Genomic DNA, 21,192 nt, shown 5'->3' with positions numbered 1-21,192 from the left:
TGAGCCCTTTTATTTAAACTGAGGTAGGACGATGATTACACACTTTTTTATGACATATGTGTATTAGAAGCCGCTTTGGCTTTAGAAGTGCCATTGTCCCACCTATTAAGAGTGAAATTTAGGAACAGCATAAATGCTCTAAGACCAGCTATGCTTTGTTTCGTAGGTATGTTGAGAGAAGTACATATGGATTATAGGTTGTGTAACGCTTCCGTATGATTTCCCACACAGACGACCCTACTGTAATATTGTAGGGGGTTTTGTTGTGATGTTAGGCACAAAATAACAAGCAAGTTAATAAATTTTAGACATGAGAAACCCAATGGTGATACAGTAGGAGACAGCTGACAGCAGCAGGTAATGCCCTCCAGATTTGACGTCCAGATGAGGAAGAATATCGTCAGCCTACTGTGCACATCACAATGAGCCGTAAGCCTCAGCTAATGCTGGCAGGAGAGAGCTGACATTAATTTCGTTCTTCACCCCCCCCTGCTGTTTTGAAACATATTTAGTTACAGCCCTGGTCTCCAGTATTCTGGTACTGTCTTATTCTGTGACAGCATGACTGTAAAACTTGTGACTTTTGCTTGTGATAAGATGGCGGTGGGGGGATGCTCAGTAGGTTTGCGATGTCTTAGTTCCTTCAGTCAGTGGCACTGGCAGGTATTGATAGATGGGGTTGGGGAATATGACATTGGTCTTTCCCTCTCGGGGAGGGGGGGTGTCCTCTAATGTTATGAGCCCACAGTTTCGTTGATACAAGGCGTTTTGATGGTTTTGGGCGACTTGCAACTTGGGGGGACACGAATTTTCAAAAGTTTTCCCAATTTTTTCCACGGGGACGATGATGATGGGGACCGTCCACTTTTTTTTTTTGTTTTTGTGTTTTTCCTTTAATAGCGTATAAAGTGGATGGCCAATCGTTTCTCTTTTGTGTACTTAAAGCTGATTGGTCTTCTTGGCCATAACCATAGTGGAAAGTAATAAAAACAAACAAGTTGTAACTCATTAAAGGGGGCTGTGGGCCTGCTGGTATACTGCTATACTACCGGGACTTCTGGCACAAAACACAACGGATGGTCCAAGTCCCCATTAAGTATAAGGCAAAATGTAAAAACTGCCCCCAACGCTAATGAGAGAACGTCCTGACCAAAGGGTCCCAGCCCTGTGAGTGAAAACCATTTCAGGTGTGGGGTGGACGGTCAACCTCCATGGAAGTTCCATGAGAAGAAACCCACCCAGAGGGGGTGTTTGGCTAAGGCAACTATCAAAAAAAGTTAAAAAGGGGTACACTTTGAGGAATTTAAAATTTTACAAAGGGGGGCCTAGATTTAAGAGGGTATTGCACACTTTTTTGTTAAAGTTTACATAATTTTTTTTTTCCACATTGTGTATTCATAGTTTTGATTTGGCCGCTTGGTGCAGTGGAAACTACACATGGTAATAGTAGTCATGAATAAATAAAGGACTGAACAATCTGATTGGAATGAGGAAGTGTGTGTACCCCAAACACACTCAAAAGATGTTATACGTTCACGGGTTTTTGGCCTATAGGCAGGGCTGGGGGAAAACACATATCATGTTCCACTAAACCTCACTAAACGTTGACTTTTTTTTCAAACCCGCCAATGGGACCTTTAATCTTTTCTGAGGTCTAAAACACCATGAGGTCTGAGTTGATTTTACTGGTGAGATGGGGGGAACTCAACACAAACTAAAGATGTTTGGTTCCCACGACAGCTGATTGCGAGTTGGTAAATCCAAACGTTCAGAGGGGGGGAGCGGTTTCCATCACGGAAGTTAGGAGAGTGTGGCCAACCTTCGCACATGATAAAGTGGACCGGCATGGGAAACGGGGCCCATGGGATACTACGATTTTCACCATGGCAAAACCATTAATAAGAAAATGGTCGTGGCCAGAGCTAAATACTCGCATGTGCACGTACAGTGGAATTTTGAACAATTTTATGTTGTTAAAAAACAACCACAGCGGGGGTGGCGTCCAACCATAAAGGAAATGATTCATTTTGCGTGTGGAGGAGAACAATTGCTGCAAAGCAGAGTAAATTTACATAAAAAAATGAAACACACACTGGTTGGCATAAAAAACTTTGGGGGGGGGGACACCATACTTATTATATCTTAATAAGAATTTTTCTTTACATTATTTCCTCTTACAACTGGAAGAGGATGTGAGGGGAAAATTGTTCAAAATTTCTCACAGATTTAATTTTAGAGCTTGTGTTTCCTGACGCTGGACTAAAAAAACCCATGAGGTTATTGATGAGGATTGTTGGTGGCGGAAGGCAAAAAAACAATTTCTTTCACAAAGGGGGGGGACGGGGGACTATTTACTATAAATTATTTTTGTGTTAATTTTCTTCCACGTGCCACCCTTAGGGTGTTTTTGCAAATCAAAATTTAGGACAAAAACAACTCAAAATGACGGGGGGCGTGGTCTACTTAAGTGTCCAACCTATAGGTGAAGTCCCATAAGTCCATCTTTTTATGTCTTTAAATTACAACCTAATTGCCACAAATTTGGTCTTCTAGGCGGGGCAGATTTATGTGCGAATTCTATGCGATTACAGCATAAGGTCTCTGTTCTCTTCTTACAGAACTTTTAAATTGGTTAACTCCTACAGCTAAATCTAAACCTTTTAGTTTATAATTGGGCACGCATGTTTCACACACAGACCGTTTTGGGATTGGGGCCTTACTTTTGTCTCGCTGTTGTGGGAGTTCACTGTTGCCAGTAGGCCCCATAGTGTTGGTGATATAGTCTGTTAAAAAACGCTGTACGTCAATTGGGGGGGTGGGGGGGGGCGGGGGGGTTTTGGGGGTTGAGTAGGTTTGTTAAAAGGGGGGACAAGGAGGTTTTAGGGATGGGGATTCTGCCAGGAATTTTAACCCGAGCTCTGTGTATAACTAATGTATCCTTTTGATAGGGGGGTCCTCTCCTCATTTTTTTTTTCCAGGGGAAGCACTTCAAACAAAACCACTTGGCCTCGGTTCCATTTCAACAGGTCTCCGAGTCTACCAAAAAACACCGAAGTGGTGTCCTTTTCCTGGGCACCTGCATCCTTCCTTTCCTCAGGGTTAATCTGGCACCAACACTGATCTAAAATTACCATTTGAGGTTGGGCCAATGCAGAGGCTCAGCACCACCCTAATGTTAAGGGGGAGGTTCTTAATAAAATGGACAAAAACCCATGTAATGACATACACACTAACAAGCGACAAAGCAAACAAACACATTATATTAGGCAATATTAATGAACACACAAATATCCAAACTGGACTTGGTAGCAGCTTATATAGGCTGTGCTTGTTTTCATATGCGCTGGCCACCCAAGGGCATTAAGAAGTAGATTCTAGGGACTGCCTAAGGCTTTTTTTATGATTTTTTGGGAAAATAAAATAAGACCATCAACTTTGAGGGAATAATTTAAAGAAAAACTGTCGGGCACCTGTCCCATCGGACAACTTTTTCCCACCTATTTAAATTTCCTTTTTTTGGGCACCGGACTCTGGCACAAGGAAAAAGACTGAGAATTTTCAGCATCTCCGAAATCCTAGGGTTGTATTAGACATATAATATTAGTGCGGAAATTTTACGTATGTAGAAAGGTGGGACAGGTTGTAATAAGGGGAGTGAATGATAACCAATAACCGGTAAGTAAAAAAAAAATAAATAAATAGCTGCTAACAAAATCCCAACATGCAATGATATTATTTTTGTCGAGGATTGCTGTTATAAAGTAAACGGGCTGGTTTAATTATTAAAAGCGAGTACACTTGGCCTTCTCTTTGTCATTGGCGTCACGACAATGCCAGTAAATTATGGATATTCCCATTAACTCACTTCAACTACCGGGTTTTGGTGGAAAGGCAGGGGGAAAATATAATACAAATCCAAAAAAGAAGTAGCATTTTATTATTTGGTTGCCGGTTATTTTTTTCTGTGCCAAAGAACTCAAGAAAACAAACCATCGGGAAAAACACCGACCATGTTCACAACTTCCCCCTGACACAACAACGTGACGGTATAATGCATATCGGGTGACCACAAAGGGAAGGGGAGGGGAGATTGCTTTGATTAAAGTATACGTTTAACGTCGAAGCTTATAATAAGATTTAAATTAAAAACTAATAAAAATTAATAATCAATTGATATTAATGTTCCATGTATAATATAAGCTTTCGTTGGAGCGGAGACACAGGGGGGGGCCCATACACCTCAGGAAAAAACAACCCATTCTTAAGGTGTTTTCAACCCTGTGATAGTGACAGAGTGGGATTAATGTTCATAGACAACCTAGACCGACAATCATCCCTACGTAAAGGGTGGGTAATACATTCCTATTCAATTTTTCGACGGCGAAAATATAATGCTGTATTTTATCGAGGAACGGATGCTAATCGCACATAGGGGCATTAATTATGAATCTTGTAGTTATTCTAGTGCATGTAACCGGTCGTAACCATTTCTAGATTAGAAACGTGAGTATATGGGAAGGGGGGATTCAGACCGTGTCTCTAGGAACTATGTGCAACGCAACACTATTGGTAGCGGATTATTTCCTCTGACAAAAACTGTTTAGCAAACTTCACAGCGCCTATGGGGATTACGTACTAGACATATGTAGATAACAGAGGAAGGGGCTTGGGTGTAAACATTGGTAAGCATACAAGTTTGCCGGTATAATGCATTACATTATTGACATCTTTGACACACTCCTCTGTACTTATTGCTTTTTGGGGGGCCAAAATTGCTGGATCTTCTCCTATTCCCAAGACAACAGGACAACCACACCTATCCACCACACGAAACAGTTATTCAATCAAATTAAATCGCGGCTTATCAAAAGGTTCCGGACCCTCAAGAGCAACATATTTTCGCCACCATAGAATTATATTGGTTGACATTCTTACAGGTGGCGCGCCACTAAGTTTCCTAGAAAAGCCCATTGTGGGCAAGAGTTTTTTGATTTCTCCCACCCCGGTACACGCGTCCTGCACCTCGGTTTTATTCTTGGTCGGAGTCAGTGTTGTGTTCCTTTGAATGATTAAAGCCGTCCACCACCACACCTTCACTTTTGCCTCACCTGTAATTTTATTGTCCAGTACATTTGACAGCGAACTTCAACCATTGATTGCCTCCCTCGGGCCATAGGCACCTTATGCATACCACTCCACGTCTCGCTCTGAGTATGACATTTTTTGGCACAGAGTGACAGGTCCGCTCATTCTTTCCCACGCTGCGATAGGGGCAAAAAAAACTTCTTGAGTCTGGAAGTAGACATGTGATACAGCAAACCTCTTTCAGCCAAGCAAGTATGACAAAAGGTGGAAGCGCCGGGGAGGCTTTTGCGGGGCGGGCGGACCTAGTGGGCGGGCCACACAGTCACATGAAGGGACTCTTGTCATCCTTGTTTCACAGGGGGGGGGGGCTTGGACTAGGGGGGCATGACATGCTTTCTTAGCCAATTGTCGAGGAAACCCCCTTCACTGTAAAGTGATCGCGACCATAAACTCTTACTGGTTTCAACACACACCCGGTCCTGGAACAGGGCCGGGCTTTAACTCCTTGATTTCCACAATTCCTACGGCATGCCTGGGGGGATCAAGCACGACAATATTCGTCACCTTTGTCATAAAAAACAAGGAGCACATTATCCTACTCGAAGGACCTTGGCCCCTTCCCTTTTTCCTCCCCTCGCTTCGACTACCTCCGTTGATGTATGCGTATCTTTTGGTCTTGAGGATGGGAGGGGATAGCACGATGGTTCACTTTGATTTTCATTATTTTAAAGGGACCTTCCAAGTCCCCCGAAACATTATAGGAATTGCCATTGTTATAAGAAATCAGAGGAAATTAAGGCAGGGCACAGCGGGATATTATAGAAGACACAGACCATGTGGTCAGCTATACTTGGCGGGTGCGTATGATGTAATAGAACCTTATGGCTGAGTCGGTTATGTACAGGGACAAATTTCTAGGAGGAGGGAGGGGCCCACTGAGCATGTGCAAGGTCATCCATTTTGTAGTAATTTTGGAAGGGATTGTTCAGAAAAAAAATAGGTTTGCTGTGTGTGTATCTATTTGAGAAGATGAGGCGTGTGGTTGGGGGCATGAGGTTCCATGCAGAGGGAGGGGTAAGGGAGTGCCGCGCCAAAAGCCCTGCCCTGGGATTGGAATTGGAACTGGTTTATAGATTACTGAGATAGCAAGATGTCCATGTTACAAAACTGAAACTGAAAAAAGTAAATTATGGGCTTTTTAATTCTTCAGAGGGAAATAAAAAAAATCACACTGTTTAGATCAGTAAGAGTTGGTTAACCATGAGTAAGATCCTTCCATGCGTTTTTGTGGATGATTTTGGTCCCCTGGCGACTGAGTCACACACCAAAGTTGGAAGTTTTGACTGTGGGGGGAGACTATGTAATGCAGAATGTTTTTTACATTGTGACTTTGAATATGTATCATTATGTGTTTGCGTCCTGTTTCTGGGGGATATGATTTCCACAAAATACAGATGCACCCAAAAATCCAGTCATATTTTCAGTGTAATTATAGGGATGATTTTTTACGCAATGACTGTACCAAATGTACAATGTTAACACAGTCTTCGGTAGCTGTACAATGTTAGAGATAAGCAGCGGATGTAAACAGGAATAAAGTTAGGGGTTTATCCCATGTCAGAGTTTCCGCATTTGGTAGGCCTTTTACAGTTAGATAAATCACAATACAAATGTGCTTCGCTCCCAGGAAAATAGTGACTCTTGTATGAACACGAGAGTTTTTTCATGTCTTACGGAAGGTTCACGTGAGAGTGTCTTTGTTTGTTATTAAAATGTCTCCCCACAGGTAAAGGACATTTACAAAAGATGGATTGTTTTCAGGTGGGGGCTCCTGACAAGGTGGTCATTATGAGTTAATAGAGTTACTAGAATTTGTATTTGATTTGTTTTGATTTGACTGAGTAATAGCAAACGACAAATTCCGCCCCTCCCCAGCAAGATTTTTAACCCTCATTTTTTTTGGGTTCCGAGGAGGGGACACTGCGTTGTGGTTTCTGTTGAAAGGAAAATATAAAGTAGTAATCGGCAAAATAAGGCTACTATTTGTTTTGTTATTATCGTTTTTCATCTCTCCAAGGCCATGATGGATTATTGGAAAGTAAATTACTTGCATTAAAAGAAACGAAGTTGGGAACCCTTTAGAAATTTAAGTACCCGTTTTCTTGAACTGGGTGGGACTGAAAAACTTATCCCCATTTTGATTAAAGTATTATTTATTTTTTTTTATTTTTTTTACGTTTCTTGTTCTTCTCTTATACTGTCTTTATACACTGTATTTGTTCTTGCTCCCCCGCCCCCCCCTAAATATCGTTGGATGCTGACAATAAGTGTTGCAAGTTCTTTCCTTGCAGGGAAGTCGTCCCAAACTAGGGGGATTAGTAAGGGAGGGAAAGAAGTGCTGAGGTGGGGTCGGGTTTGCCCTAAGTGTTGTTTTCCCATAAATATAGATATATAGGAAAAGGGGGAGAGTAATTTCTTTGGCGGTTGAGAGCCAAGCGTTTGAATGGTGGTGCAAGCCCTATAAATGAATTTCAAATTTCAGGTGGTTGTGTGAGAAATCCTTTAATGTTTGTTTGCTTGTTGTTTTTTTATGGGGTTCTTTGAATGGATCCTCCCATATACGATCATGTGTATGTGTGCTGTCAGTTTGCAGATCTCCAAAATGTATGTATTAGATAGGTTGGTGCCATGGTTCGCTGAGTGAGAGGGGGGACAAGGGATGAGAGGGGTTCCAGAAGGGGGGGTGGCATTCCACCCTCGGTGTTGTATTATGAACTGTCCGGGACTCACGTTTTGATTGCGGGGGTGGGAGCCACGAAGGGGGCGGGTTGGTTTGATAGATGACTTTTCTGAGTACCAAGTGAACATAGAGGGACGGAGCCCTCTACCTTATTTATAAGATATACGATTGTTATCATCCGCTACGGGGGCTTTCTCGGTATTCGCGCCACAGAAAACTTTCTCACTTTTCCTAACCTCTGTCCACTTTGTTAACAAGACAAAATTACAACTCCAAACCACCAACCGCCACCCTCCATGGGAAGTAGGTTGCGTTTTAACAGGGGACTATATCCCAACCCACTGGGCACTCTTATGATACAGCATGCAAAACCGTGAAAAAAACTCACAACAAGGAATAAGACATTTATTAATCACAGAAGCGACCTGCGAAATAAATAGTTTAGGTGGCCCCATCGCCTATTAATGGAGTCTCGTTTCCCTTGGAAACCTATCTGTGGATGTGAATGCGGGCCACGCATATAAACTACTAAATGTTTATCTATGTAGGGAAAAGACAATTAAACCCGAATGTAAATTTTTTGCCTGTAGCGAAGACAGGGGGACCAGGGGGGGAGGACTTATTGCGGTGCGTGTTACAAACAGCATTTGTGGTTACAAAAGGCCCCCGAGAAGGGGGACACAAAAAAAAATTTGTTGAACTTTAGGTTATTTAAAATTAAAAATGGACTGCTTGCGGGGACTTTTTCGACACACATGTTGATGGGGGGGGGGGACCCACTTAGGTAGGGGGACACGGGCGTTTCAGTTGGAGGGTTTTTTGTTGTCCCTACTTTGATGGCATAAAATTAAAAGATAACATTCATAGGGTCCCACGGGAGATTAAAAACACAAAAAACTAACTATTATAGGCGGCCACGTAGTACGCTGAGATTCCTTGTTTTCTCACCTGTGATTAAATACGTAAACAAAATGAAGCGAGTCATGGTGGTAAAATTACCGAAAAAAGGAAGTGTAGTAGTGTTGTGATTGTTTTTTGCGGTCCGATTATTGTGCCTGTGGGTTTGTGTGTTTGGCCCCCTCCACGCCAAGTTGTCATAAAGGAACACGACTCGCCGTCTAAGTTTTAATAAACTTATTGGTTCCTAATTTCGGTGTAAATAGACTATCAGGTGGGGTTGTTTGGTAGGGTGGTCGCGGTCGGCTTAGGAGGGAGGGAGGCGGTGAGAAAAGAACAAGCTCAAATTGATAGTTGAAGGGTTGGGGTGGAGATTTGTATATATCTGCCAAATATATTTGGTCAATCGCCACAGCCACATTTTTTTTCTTCAACTTCGTCTTCACATATGCATGCTATCAGGAGATATAGTTAAAAAATTAAAAAACATTATCTCAGCGTTAAACATAACACTAAGAATACTGTTGCGGGTCAGCTGCCGCTACGAAGTGGATTACGGTGCCCATTCGGCCCAACACTGTTCCTTCTTCGTCACAGACAGATTTTTCATCATGGGATCATGAGGGTATTTATTTTCTCTCGTGCGTTATGTTCTTATTGTTAATGTGCTTTTTACCTTCTGTGGCACACGAGGGTGTCAAGGGTTGGTTAGCTGTAACATATTATTCTCTAGCATCACGGCAGATAGGTTATACAATTTTATCTAAAGAATGAGATTTTGAATTGTATTTCGTTCTTTTTTTGGGAAAAGCCGTAACTAGACCTCCCGCTGTGTCCTGTGGTCTTTTTTTTACTAAAGTACCAAATAGATTCAGAAATGACAGTTATATGTATGTTTCAAATCTTGTACCTTGTTGACACTTTATTTGAGGTATTATTTTGCTTTCGTGCCGCCAACCAACGTTTGCGTTCAACGGCCGTATCATTATTAGTAGAATTGGGTCCGGTTTGTGCTGTGTGGTGAGAAACTAATCTAATGTCTAGTCCCCGCTGGCGATTGTTTTCTCTATGGTAGTTTGAATCATGGGGGCCCCCCCCCTCACTCGTTTCTAGTCGTGCTTCATTTCCGCGAGGGTCTCTTCTTCTTTATTGTGTGGGATTGTGTATATGTTGCCAACACTCTGAGTTTGACTACACTTTACCGGAAGCTCAGTGACGACCACGGTTGTGATGCGTACCCAACCGTTTTCCTCTTTGGAATTGTTGTCGATCTGATACCCTCAAAAACTCTAAAGATTAGCGCTTATCTGTAGGAAGACCCAAGCAAGCAATAAAGCTTTAGTTTTTCCCATGTGTCATGTCCTATCAGGTAATCACTTTCAACTCAGACCATTGCAGTGTTTATTGTAGGGGACTCAGAGATTTAGAAAAAATGTGTCCCTCCCCATGGGGCGTGTGGGGAAAAAAAAAAGAAACGGATCAAAAACATTATGAGGTGTGTAGTTCTGGGGGGACCTTAATATGTGTTTTGTTTTTCCACCAAGGCATGTCCTCCCTATAAGGCCCAAAAAACCGGGCTGGTTTATTGAGTGTGTGGTACACCAATCCCTTACCCATTGCGATTAGGGTTTTCCTGTTATTGTCAGGGGGGGGGGGGGGGACTGAAATACATTGTGAATTTCTTCAACGGCAAAACAGGGACATCAACATAAAAACTGATGATCTGCGTTTCCCTGAACCTACACTATTGATGGGCGAGAAAATTTATTTGTGACTTCTACATGGAAGAAAAACAAAGTGTGCTGATGAATACCTCTTTAATAAATAGGCCTAGTGTATTTTTAGGGAGATATCACTCAAGGAGGCAGTCGCCCCCTTTACCTTTTTTTTGGAATTACGTGGCTGGCCGTTGATCTCCACCCCATGTGGGATGGTTTGTTGCTTTTCTTCTCCTACCACGGATGAACTCATGAGGTGTAAGTCCCACGCCTTTGGAAAACAATGGTTTTTTCGACCACTTTTCCCCTACGGTAGTGGGGACGTTCTTTGTTCCATACAAGGGTTCAATTAGTGTAGGGGGAAAAATTTCTTGGCGAGTTTTAAATGAGGGGGACTGGGGGAGGTCGACATCAGGTTGTGTTGTGCAGGGGGGAAAGTCAGGTTGGGGTTGATGGCAACAACGCCAAAGCAACAAGGGGGGCCCCTATTGGAAAAACAAAACCTGTTGTGTATAATTCAGAGTTATGGCGCGAAGAGAGCGAACGCAATTGCAGAAAGCTAAGTTAAACGCAGAAAAAAACGGAAAGGAACGAAGGGGGGAGTGGCCCAAATCATGTACTTTAAAGGGGGGAGGGAGTTGACGGGGTGACAGTCCCCCGGGGTCCGGAAGAAAGATAGTGAAGAAAACTTTGAGAGGTAAAAATGGGGTGTTCCAGGCGGCCGCGGGGAGGAATGGGGTGGCTGGAGGGGATAGAGCGCGGGCGGAGAGTCGGCAAAAAAACCCATCCCAGAGACGCGGTACACGAAAAACTGGGCCTCCCATTAGGAACCCCCCCAGGGGGGAGAGGAAGACGCAGAGGAGGGGGGGAGTGCACCTCTGCTGGCTTGAGGATAAGATTTGCATCTGGGGACAGGGGGCTCCACCCACGCTTCAGGAAGTCAGCAACGGTAGAGGAGGCAGCTCAGAATTTGAGGGGGGAGGGGAACCCGAGATTGTGAGTTAACGCCACACAGAAGTGTTCTAGCAGGGCGGAACCATGCTCTATAGACAAAGACTGTTAGAGGGGACGGACGGTCCCACGGGAGAACATAGGCCTTGTCGATGGGTCCATGAGGCGCAAGCTAAGGAAGGGCACCACTGGCTGTAGAGGAGAAGGGGGCGAGGTGTTCCCAAACAACATTTGGGCCGGTGTACTATATTGTTGAGGGCGAGGGTGGGTGTGTGTTGGTTATGTGGGGTGTGTGGGGGTTGTTGTGCGGTGTGTGTGTGGTGTTGGGTGGGTGGTGTGGTGGTTGCCAGTAATTGGAAAAAAACCACACATTTCAGATGGGAAGAGAGAGGGATTGGGTGCTCTAAGTATGGTATCTTGGGGGGGAAGCCATAACATCGTAAAGGGTGGGGGGGGACGATAGGTAGGGCTAATGCAGGGCAGAGAAACCCTAATGCTCCAGCGTGCTGTGGGTAATCATGGTCTAGGATATTTCAGTATTTTGTGATATTAGGGGGGCTAATTTATGGCAATAGTTATATATATTTCTAGATTGTTGTTAAGGATCGTTTTGATGAACGGTAACACATACTTCTTTAAATTTTAAATTACAATCTTCATTAAAGTTCCCTTTGGTTGGATAAACATTTCAAGGACTATTGTTATATTTTCTCCGTCCTAGACAGGATTGGGCTTTCTTTTTCAGTATTTTGCATTTTTTCGTATTGAGAGAAGGCTAGGCTCCCATGCTGAGATCCGAAGTCAAGGACCACCAACGGTGGTAAGAAAAAAAAACCACCAAATTCATTTAGCTCAGATGGTTGTTAGCAAGGGCCAAACCAAATATTTATTTCAAGGATAACCTCTTTTTATGGAACTTCTGGGATTTCTAAGCACATAATATGTGGATTGATGTTGAACTGGGTTTATAATATTAAAGAAAGGAAATCAAAATTATAATGTCATAGGTTTTGCCAGTGTTGAGTCTTAATGTGGGGTACGTTAGCAACCTTGCACAATACGACCAAGACACATCTACCTGAATGAAAAAAAAACAAAAAACTTTTCTGGTTCCATTTTCTTTTATTTTAATTTGTGGGGGAAAAGGTCGAGCTCCAATAGTGGGTATTGTTTTTCGTCTTTGATTCCCTTAAAAAAAGGCGGCACAAAAACCCTGTTTCCCTCAGTGGAAATAAAGCCAAAGTTGTATATGGGGACAGAACCAATTTTAGGGTATAGGACTTGCATTTCATTTAAGATTAATGAACACCATCAAAATTTGAATAAATAAACCAGTTATTCAATGTTGTGGAGGTTAAGGAGTGAAATGCTACACTCTGTTTAAACATTGCTGTGCGGAGTGTCAGGACAAGAGGAACACACCAATTACCACAAATAAAATAGAACCTATATCCCACCGCAAGTTGATTTGGTTTCACAACGTTTTCAGTTCGCCCAGGATCTATTGTTTCATAGGGGGGGGCACCGTAGGTTTACCACGGCGAAAGCCGACCATCAGCAATGAAAAAGGCGTTATGCATTTTTTTGGAGAAACTTCTCAAGAATATGAAATACCTCAGCTCATAGCCCACTAACAGTTATAAAACAACAAAAAACAAATAACAAAATAAGCATTTTATATAATGAATTTCACACAATACAGCACACAGTAGCTAGGGGCAATAGAAGGTAATGGTATAATGTATTGAACACAAAATAGTCTGCTTCATGTATGACAGTTTATTTAAATTACAACCAAATGTTAAATGCAATGGGGAGCCGTTCTTTTTCTCTGCAGCAACATTTTTGGACAAAACTTTTTCACTGAATCAAAGGAATTTTTACATTGGGGACCCCAAACGATTGAAAAAGAAAGGGGAAAATTCCAGTCTTTGCCACGAACAAACAACTACCTTTCATGTTTTGAAAACACCAATCTGTGGTTTCCCTTATTCAACACATAGGCTGCCTAAAATAAACCTGTCGAACAAGTTTTTTTTATTCGTGTGTCTTTATACGAATTAAGGTGGCCAGAGCACCCTGTTCTTCCACATGAATAAAAAACACACCGGAAATCTAATCGCAAAACTGAATATACTTATTTCTGCGTAGTTGTTCCTTAAAAATATTTTTTGATAGTAAGGGGGGCAAGAGTTGTGGTTAAATGAACAATCAAAGATTGTTCTAGCCGTTGCATTTTGGTTAGATTTAAGCGCATGAGTATTTAAGCATTAAGTTGGGACAAGATAATAATTTCTCTGGGTAAATTCGAACATCTGTTTTACGTCAGTGAGTTGGCAAAATATATCATACATTTGGTGGTGATTGGCTTTTTTTTTATTCAGTAGATGTTGTATAGGTACAAAACACCCATAATTTTGAAGAGTAAGGGAGGAGGCCACCGGGAAAAACCGGCAGGAACTGCGCTGGGGGTCTGTAGGGTCCCAAAGTTTTCACACTAGCTAAGAGTTCTTTTGCGCAATTTCCTGCTTCATTCCGGGGGCACATCTATGGGGATTGGAAGGGGGGAGCCTTTGTTATGGCGTTTGAGTGGGGATCTACGTGGTTGCTGTTTTGATGTGTGGAACCTTGTGTTGATTCAGCAGATGTCCTCCAGTGGTACACAGGGGGACCCACGGATTTCCTCTTTCAAATGCGGTAAAGAGGGGACCCTTACACATAAACAACCAATCTGGGTCTTTTGCACATCATATGTAAGAGGAAAAATGGAATTTTGTTTCACACTTTAATAACAAGAGGGACAGGAAAACTAGTTGAGCCAGGAGGTTCTCTGGGGGGGGGGGGTTGGGGGAACTGACCCCCGTTAAGTGGAATGCTCTTACATTAGCGCTGTGTGTCCCGCTATTAATAAGAGGGATTTTGGTCACCCCACTGTGTTTTGACCAGGCGTCTTCTGAGGGGATCTTATTACACAAAATTTGTAAAAACTACTTAAAACACCAGCATCGTTGTGGACTCGTGGAAATTCCAGTCAGTTGAGGACGGGGGAGGGGTGTCATCACGGCTGTCAAAAACCAGGCTGAGTTGACATCCTACAGGGGCGTCGAGATTGACATGTTTTTTATCCTACACGGGGTACCATGCCTAGTCTCGACTGCCCATGTCCTGAACATTGCAGCTTAGTGGCGTTTAATCCCTCATGCCCGGACGACAGTGTTAACGGTTTCCCATTATTTATTGCGATTCCTCAGATGAATGTGTGTTTCAATAAAACTTGCTTGACTACTTGTTTGCACGCATTTGCCCGTACCCTTTTATAACAAATTTTTGGGGATAAGGGAGGGGGCTTTTGTCTAAACTTCACTGGCTCGCCGCTTACTTTGGCATGGGACACTCTTCTGACTACAAAAAAGGAAACTTGAGAAAATTTTCAATGCTGGAAAATACTGTTATTTACCTTAAGTTGTGTTATTAAAATTTCCAGAATTGGAGGAGAAACTCTGGATAAGATTGGGGACCCTGTTTACCGTTGTTAGAAGTGTTGTTTTAAGATAGTAGTCTGTGGTTTGGTATAAGCTTTTAGTAAACGTAGTTGATTGTGTTTTATTTTGCCTGCACTCTTGACAGAGGAACTCCCACCCGTGGGAATAAAGAAGAGTAGGTTTTTTTTAACCTCAGAAAGTACGGGGGGTGGAGCTAAAAAGAACCTTTCCTGGGTTTTTTAAACATTAAAAAAAATTAAATAAACACTCAACCAAACCCAGGTGGGAACTGGAAGCGATTTAAGGTGACATTGCGAACTTGGAGTTCAATAATCAAACCAACTCATAATGTATCAAAGAACCAAGGTAATAGTCAATAACTTTGATATAAAACTTAGATAACAATCCCAAATTTCTTATATATTAAAAATATGTAACTTATCCAAGTAAAAACAACAACACGTGGGGGGAAAAATCACCCATGGGGCTATTACCTTCGAGCACTTGCTAAAAATTTTTTACCCCCTAAAATGAACAAAGTGTGCAGGGGTCTAAAGTGGTTAAACACATGCAGTCGGGCTTTGGGCCCCCCCACCATCTGGGGATGACTCCTTGGAAGGCATTGGAAATAAAGTGCTACACACTCATCTTCCCAATTTGTATCGATTTTGCTCAGGCTCCGGGTCCATTTGCGGGGGACCACTAGGCCTCCATCTTTTTACTGACAGATATAGGTTATAAACACAAAAGGTTAGCGATGTACAGAAGGACATTTGCTATTTCAGTCCCATAAAGTAAATAGAGTCAGTTCTGGTAACATTGCAATTATAATACTTATAGAAGAATAAGGCACAACCACTTTTACAGGTTTAAGCATTAACTAAGTATATAGTTACATGGAAGGGGGTGCGCATAGTAATTAACACTATAAGGCAAATATAGCGTTAAACTTACACCTTAAAAGCACCACCAAACGAAGAATGTCTTTTCAAACTTAAAAAAACAGAGCGAATTAAGAAATCATTGGAAAGAACAATTACCTTTATAAAAAAAATGAGAGATTTATATATGCATGCCCAAGTAATAATGGGAGTGTGTCTTTACCAAAAGAATAAATTGTGGTTACTGTGCGGTTTTTTTATCTACCATTTATCTGTAAGGACAAACGTGACCTGACCATGAACGCAAGCTTATTGTTGCGAAAAATTACACAGAAAAAAATAATAATCTGTCCATAGTGACCAATGTTAGGAAACAACAACACCCAGAAGACAAAAATAAAACAAGCAATCACACAATTTTTTATCACATCTTCAACTGTCACCACCCATATTCAAACCGCTGAAGATTATAAGCTACACATAACCACAAAAAATGTAATTACAGAATTAAGCTTATATGGATAGGTTTAAAATAAATATTTGTATCCCTGGGCAAAAAAGCGTGTCGGTGATATGCTCCCCACATGTCGCATTAAGAAAGGACCCAATAATTTTTGCTTTGACACAGGGGCTGGGAGCCCCATTAACAGACGCGACAGTTGGGGTTTAGGGGGAGGGGGGGCGGGGACTTTGGCTGGCACCATGTTATGATATTCACACGTCTCAATTCGTCTTTCTTGCATTGGTCTTTAACACATGTTGACGTGAGGGCGTTGGGTTTTGTCCGATAACCTTTGGCTTTTACTAAGTTGTGGGTAGAGTTATAAAACACTTTTCGCGTCTTTATTCCCCACCACGGTCGGTGGGTCTGGTCCTCCCCGGAGATGTCCGTGCCAAAGGGATGGGTGTCATTGGGGCTTACCGATAAACCGGGGACAGGGCGTCGAGTTTACAGTTGGGGACGGGAGGTGAACGTGCGGCTGAGCCTAGGACACCACTCAACAGCTTATGCTTTTCAGGCGTTCTGTTGGAGGGGGGCTGGGGGCGCTAATTGTTGCAGCAGAGGTTTTGGGGTGAAGGACAAGTTAAACGCGATCAAACGAAAAAAAAGACTTAGGAGTTACAGTATCTAGAGTTTCTCCACGTCAAAATAGTAGAAATCTGGTGGGGGCCAGGAAATCTGACATAAGACTTGTTTGGAGGGGGGGGACAGGGCCCAGATTTTGGGGAGCTTTTAAAATGTCCTTGGATATTCTTAATTACCGCTTGGGGTGTGGCAATGTATGGGGATAAAACAATCAAAAGTTTTGGGCGAATTGGTTTACCGCTGTGGACATAATAACCCGCCACGAGGACGGAACCAGGGTGGGGGGAAAAAAAACACCATCTCGATTTTAGGGATCCCCAAATCTTCTGGGGTTGTCTGAAAATTCATAACGTTGAGTATTACGCGCTGTGGGAGTCACACCTCTTTTATGCTGTGTTGCAGGGGGGGGGCTTCGCTCGTGATGGTAAATGGAATTCATGAGGGGGGACTTTTTTAAAGCTTTTCAAAGAGTGTTGCTGCAGTGCGTTGTCAATTAATGGGATTTTTTAATGCTTTGCAGTAATCATTCCAATGGGGGGGGGAAAAAACAAACGGTTATTTCCCCAAAATTGGGAAAAAAAAAAACACACCACAGGTTCTCGGGTGGGAGGAAACCCGTGCTCCTCACGAGAAGGTTTTTAATGTAAAAGTTAATATTGCATTGTCCTGACTTGTTACAGGGGCCTCCTTGTCGGGGCTGGGGGCGGTCCGCATTTAAACGGCTGTAGGTTGTGGGTGTTTGTTGCCTATGAGTAAGCCAGCCCCAAAGTGGGGGGCATTTCTTAACTAGGGGCTAGCGGGCTTGCACAGATTTTAATATAGCCCAGAAATTCTCTTTATGTAAACGACCAAAAAGAAAAAGGAAAAGAACAATTAACAACAACTCTAGTAGTACGATCAATGGCAAAAATGCCCAGGCGCTCCAGGGGCAGACTTGCCATTTTAATTTGAGTGGGGTAAAGAAATTAAGTTTTTACTTTTTGAAGAGGGGAGCAGGAGGATAACCAGCTTCGGGGTTCTGTTGTTGGACACAGGGGGCTGTCTGAAAACGGGGATAGGATGGGAGATTAAGGTGGGGGTGGGATAAGATTATTTAGTTGATCCCAATTTTAAAAAATGATTTTTATTTTAGGTGGAAAAAATATCTAAATCTGAAGTGGAAACCAACTTTTGTTTTGAAAAGTAAACCAAGCTGCTGGTCGTCTGGGCAAGCGGTGTGGGACGAATGGTGATGATGAAAAGAGCTTCCCTCCGAGGTGCCCCCAAGTTAGTTCAGGTTTTAGGTTTAACACTTTGTTAGTAATGTGTGGAAAGGAAATTGACAAGAGAAAAAGCTGGCTGGCTGGGACTGGGGACCCGGATTACGCTGGGAAGACTGGAATGGGGGAGATTTGGGAATTGGATTATTACCCCAATGGGTCGCGTTATTGTGTGTAGATTATATTAACGGGCTATGAAACAAACCAAATTCAGATTTGCCTTTGTGGGAGTTGATGGCAACCCGTTCATTTTTATAATAAATTCACATGTATTCCACATTGACATTGGAAGCCAGATAAAAATGTTAACCGAGGACGGTGAGGTTACCATGTTAACTTGTGGAAAGGCACCAACCAGGGGTACGGTCCAGATTGGTTCTTCAAGAGGTTTTTCATGGAAGTTTTCTGGGACACATTTAAGTTGCTTGGGGAGTTCGTCCTCTTCTCTGAGGGGACGTTTTTCTTGTTCCCCACACTGGTACTTCGGGTGCACGTAACAAATATCTGGTTTCCAGCTTGAGGGGACTCTTGGGGTGCGGCTCGACAGGCCTCATGGAGATGGGACAAAAACAAACATGGGGAATGTTGAGGTCTTATAGAATCAGGGTTTAATAAACCATTTTCCCACCAGAAGGAGATAAGAGGAGGGTGGAGGGAAGCGTGGGAGGTGTTGGGTGGGGTGGGATAGGGTCCAACTCCAGCTAGTGTTGGATGTCATGTGTTCTTTTTCCTCTGCCTGGGGAATGTAGGGAGGGTCTGGGTCCACATTCACTAACATAAATCGTCGCTTCTGTTGAAGGGAGGGGGAGCAGGAGATGGGACTAAGAGAATAAGGGGCTGGAGGAGGGGTGGCAAGACCACCAAAACGGACACAAAACTTTTTACATAGTACACTCCATCTAAACATGGGTCTCTGTGGGGGGGGACCCCTTTCGTAGTCCCCTTCACTTTGTTTAGTTTGTGGCCGTAGTTGGTGTCAATTAATAGTGAAGCTGGGACTAAACATAAAAACTAGACCAGAGGGGGGGAAGCAAAGGAGGTTTCCAGCGGAGATTGGGGCTAGCTAGGCGGGATTGCAGTTTTGCCTGGACCAGTCTTATCCCCTGTGAGGAGGGACAGAGGTGAAGAGGCACCAACAAATGAGACTCAGAGTTCACTGTATTACCCGGAGCGAGAGGAATATACCGTTATGGTGGCTACTTCTTCCTTGTTTGGTAATTAGTACCAGGACAGGGAGGAGGACATATACAGTCTGGGTGGTACTTTCCTGTGGTACTTAGTACAGGACCAGAGAGGAGGACACTTAAATAAGTCTGTGACACTTCTTCCTCTGTGGTACTTATTACAGGGACAGAGATCGAGTGACATAATCGAGTCTGGTGGTAATTCTTCTTCTGTGGTAATGATTACAGGACAGAAGAGGAGGACAAGTGACAGTTGGTGGGTATTACTTACCTCTGTGGTACTTATTACAGGAAGAAGAGAGACATAACAGATCTGGTGGGTACTTCAGTCTTCTGTGGTACTCTATACAGGGAACAGAGAAGTAGAGGACTTATATCAGGTATGGTGATATTCCTCTGTGGTACTTATTACACATGGACTGTACAACCATAAGCAGTACGAGGATGTATTTGTCACACGAGGCGCGGCGAGTTAGAGAGAAGTGTAACTGAAGAAGAAGGAGGAAGTATGAGGATGTGATCTGAGATCATGAGATGGAGGTAGATACCAGGGGCGGGAGACGGAAGAAGCGCAGTTGTAAACCAGTTTCTAACGACTTTAACAGGTTCTTGGTATCAATTCCAAACTCTGAACTGTGTGCCTTTTGTTAGGTAGTGTGATAGCTGGAGGGGGGGGGGGGGGCTTTTCCTCCCTCAGGGAGACTCCTGCCTGCCAGGTCGGCCCCCCCCCAAACTGCAGCTGATTCGAGGACAAACGCTAATCGAGCGGCCCACCTAACTCTGTTTGGAGAAAACCACATAAATGGAGTGATGAAGGACTGTGTTTCTCCACCTCCCCTTAGTCCGCATCGCCAGAGTCTATGGTCACGCGAGTGCTAGTTCAGGTTTTTTTTGGCCACAGTGTGTGTGGTGTGTGCGTGTGTGGTGGGGGGGGTGGGGGGGATCATCTGCAGCTGCACACACAGACGAACCCACTGTCAGTAAGCTAGTGAGCGGGGTGTGCATGCCTGTCTAGAGCCTCCAGCCGGTGCTTCCGATCGACTACAGACATGTCTGTCTGGATATCTAAAGCACTTTCCAGCCTCATGCATGCTTGTTGATAGATTTCACTCCTAGATAAAGATCAAACAGGGCCAGAGGGCTCGTCTGGATTCATTGTCTACTCTACTGCTTTCTGAGGGGAAAAGGGTGAATTGAAAAGCAAATGCAAATGAATGTGTTACAGAATATTAAAATTAAACTAAAGATGGAAACATTTAAGTGTTTTGGTGCATTTGGTGTCATGTCAGCAGCCCAGAATAAACATATTGTTATGTAAAATCTACATGCTAGGACTTTTTTTTCATTACCAGATGATTTTTTTTTGGGTCCAGCTTTATTGTGATTCTACACAATGAAATGCATTTGTAGCTACAGAAAGACATTCTACAGACAAAGGACGAAGTATTTTAAATGAGGAGAACACAGTTAGAGATGAACAGAGAATTAATTATACACACGTATTGTTATCAGATGTTAAAAAAAGAAGCAGGTAGTTTCTGTCATTTACTGTAAGTTGTTCTTTTGTTTCTCCTTTTTGGAAACAAGTAATTAGAGTTATTTGAAAGTCCTAAAGGTCAGTTTGTATTTAGATAACGATATAGCAATAAAATGATTTTCATAAATAAATACTCTATACGGATTAAAATGGATAAAATGTTCCCTCTGTAATTTTTGTGTGCGTGTGTACATGCCATGCAGTTTAGACTGTCTCAAGACAACACAAACATTTCTACAATATTCCCATTTCATTTTATCTCTAGTAGTTGAGGATTTGAATAAACTGGCTTGCCCAGCTTGTTATTTGCCAGTATATGTTCGTTGATCTCTGACTGAGAGGAAGTTTAGGTTAGTGGTTTTACGCTGCAC

The 21,192-nt window shown here is 42.9% G+C and overlaps 1 protein-coding gene and 1 long non-coding RNA gene across 4 annotated transcripts in view; both read right to left on the bottom strand.

The window, feature by feature from the left end:
• LOC116707340 (uncharacterized) overlaps positions 1 to 21,192 on the bottom strand; it is a 217,341-nt gene that overhangs the window by 24,161 nt on the left and 171,988 nt on the right. The window lies entirely within an intron of this gene.
• The window catches only part of LOC116707357 (uncharacterized), a 37,567-nt gene that overhangs the window by 10,530 nt on the left and 5,845 nt on the right, over positions 1 to 21,192 (bottom strand). The window lies entirely within an intron of this gene.

This window comes from Etheostoma spectabile, chromosome 19 (genome assembly GCF_008692095.1).
Source record: "Etheostoma spectabile isolate EspeVRDwgs_2016 chromosome 19, UIUC_Espe_1.0, whole genome shotgun sequence".
Taxonomy (NCBI): domain Eukaryota; kingdom Metazoa; phylum Chordata; class Actinopteri; order Perciformes; family Percidae; genus Etheostoma; species Etheostoma spectabile.
This window is presented reverse-complemented; position numbering and strand designations above follow the sequence as displayed.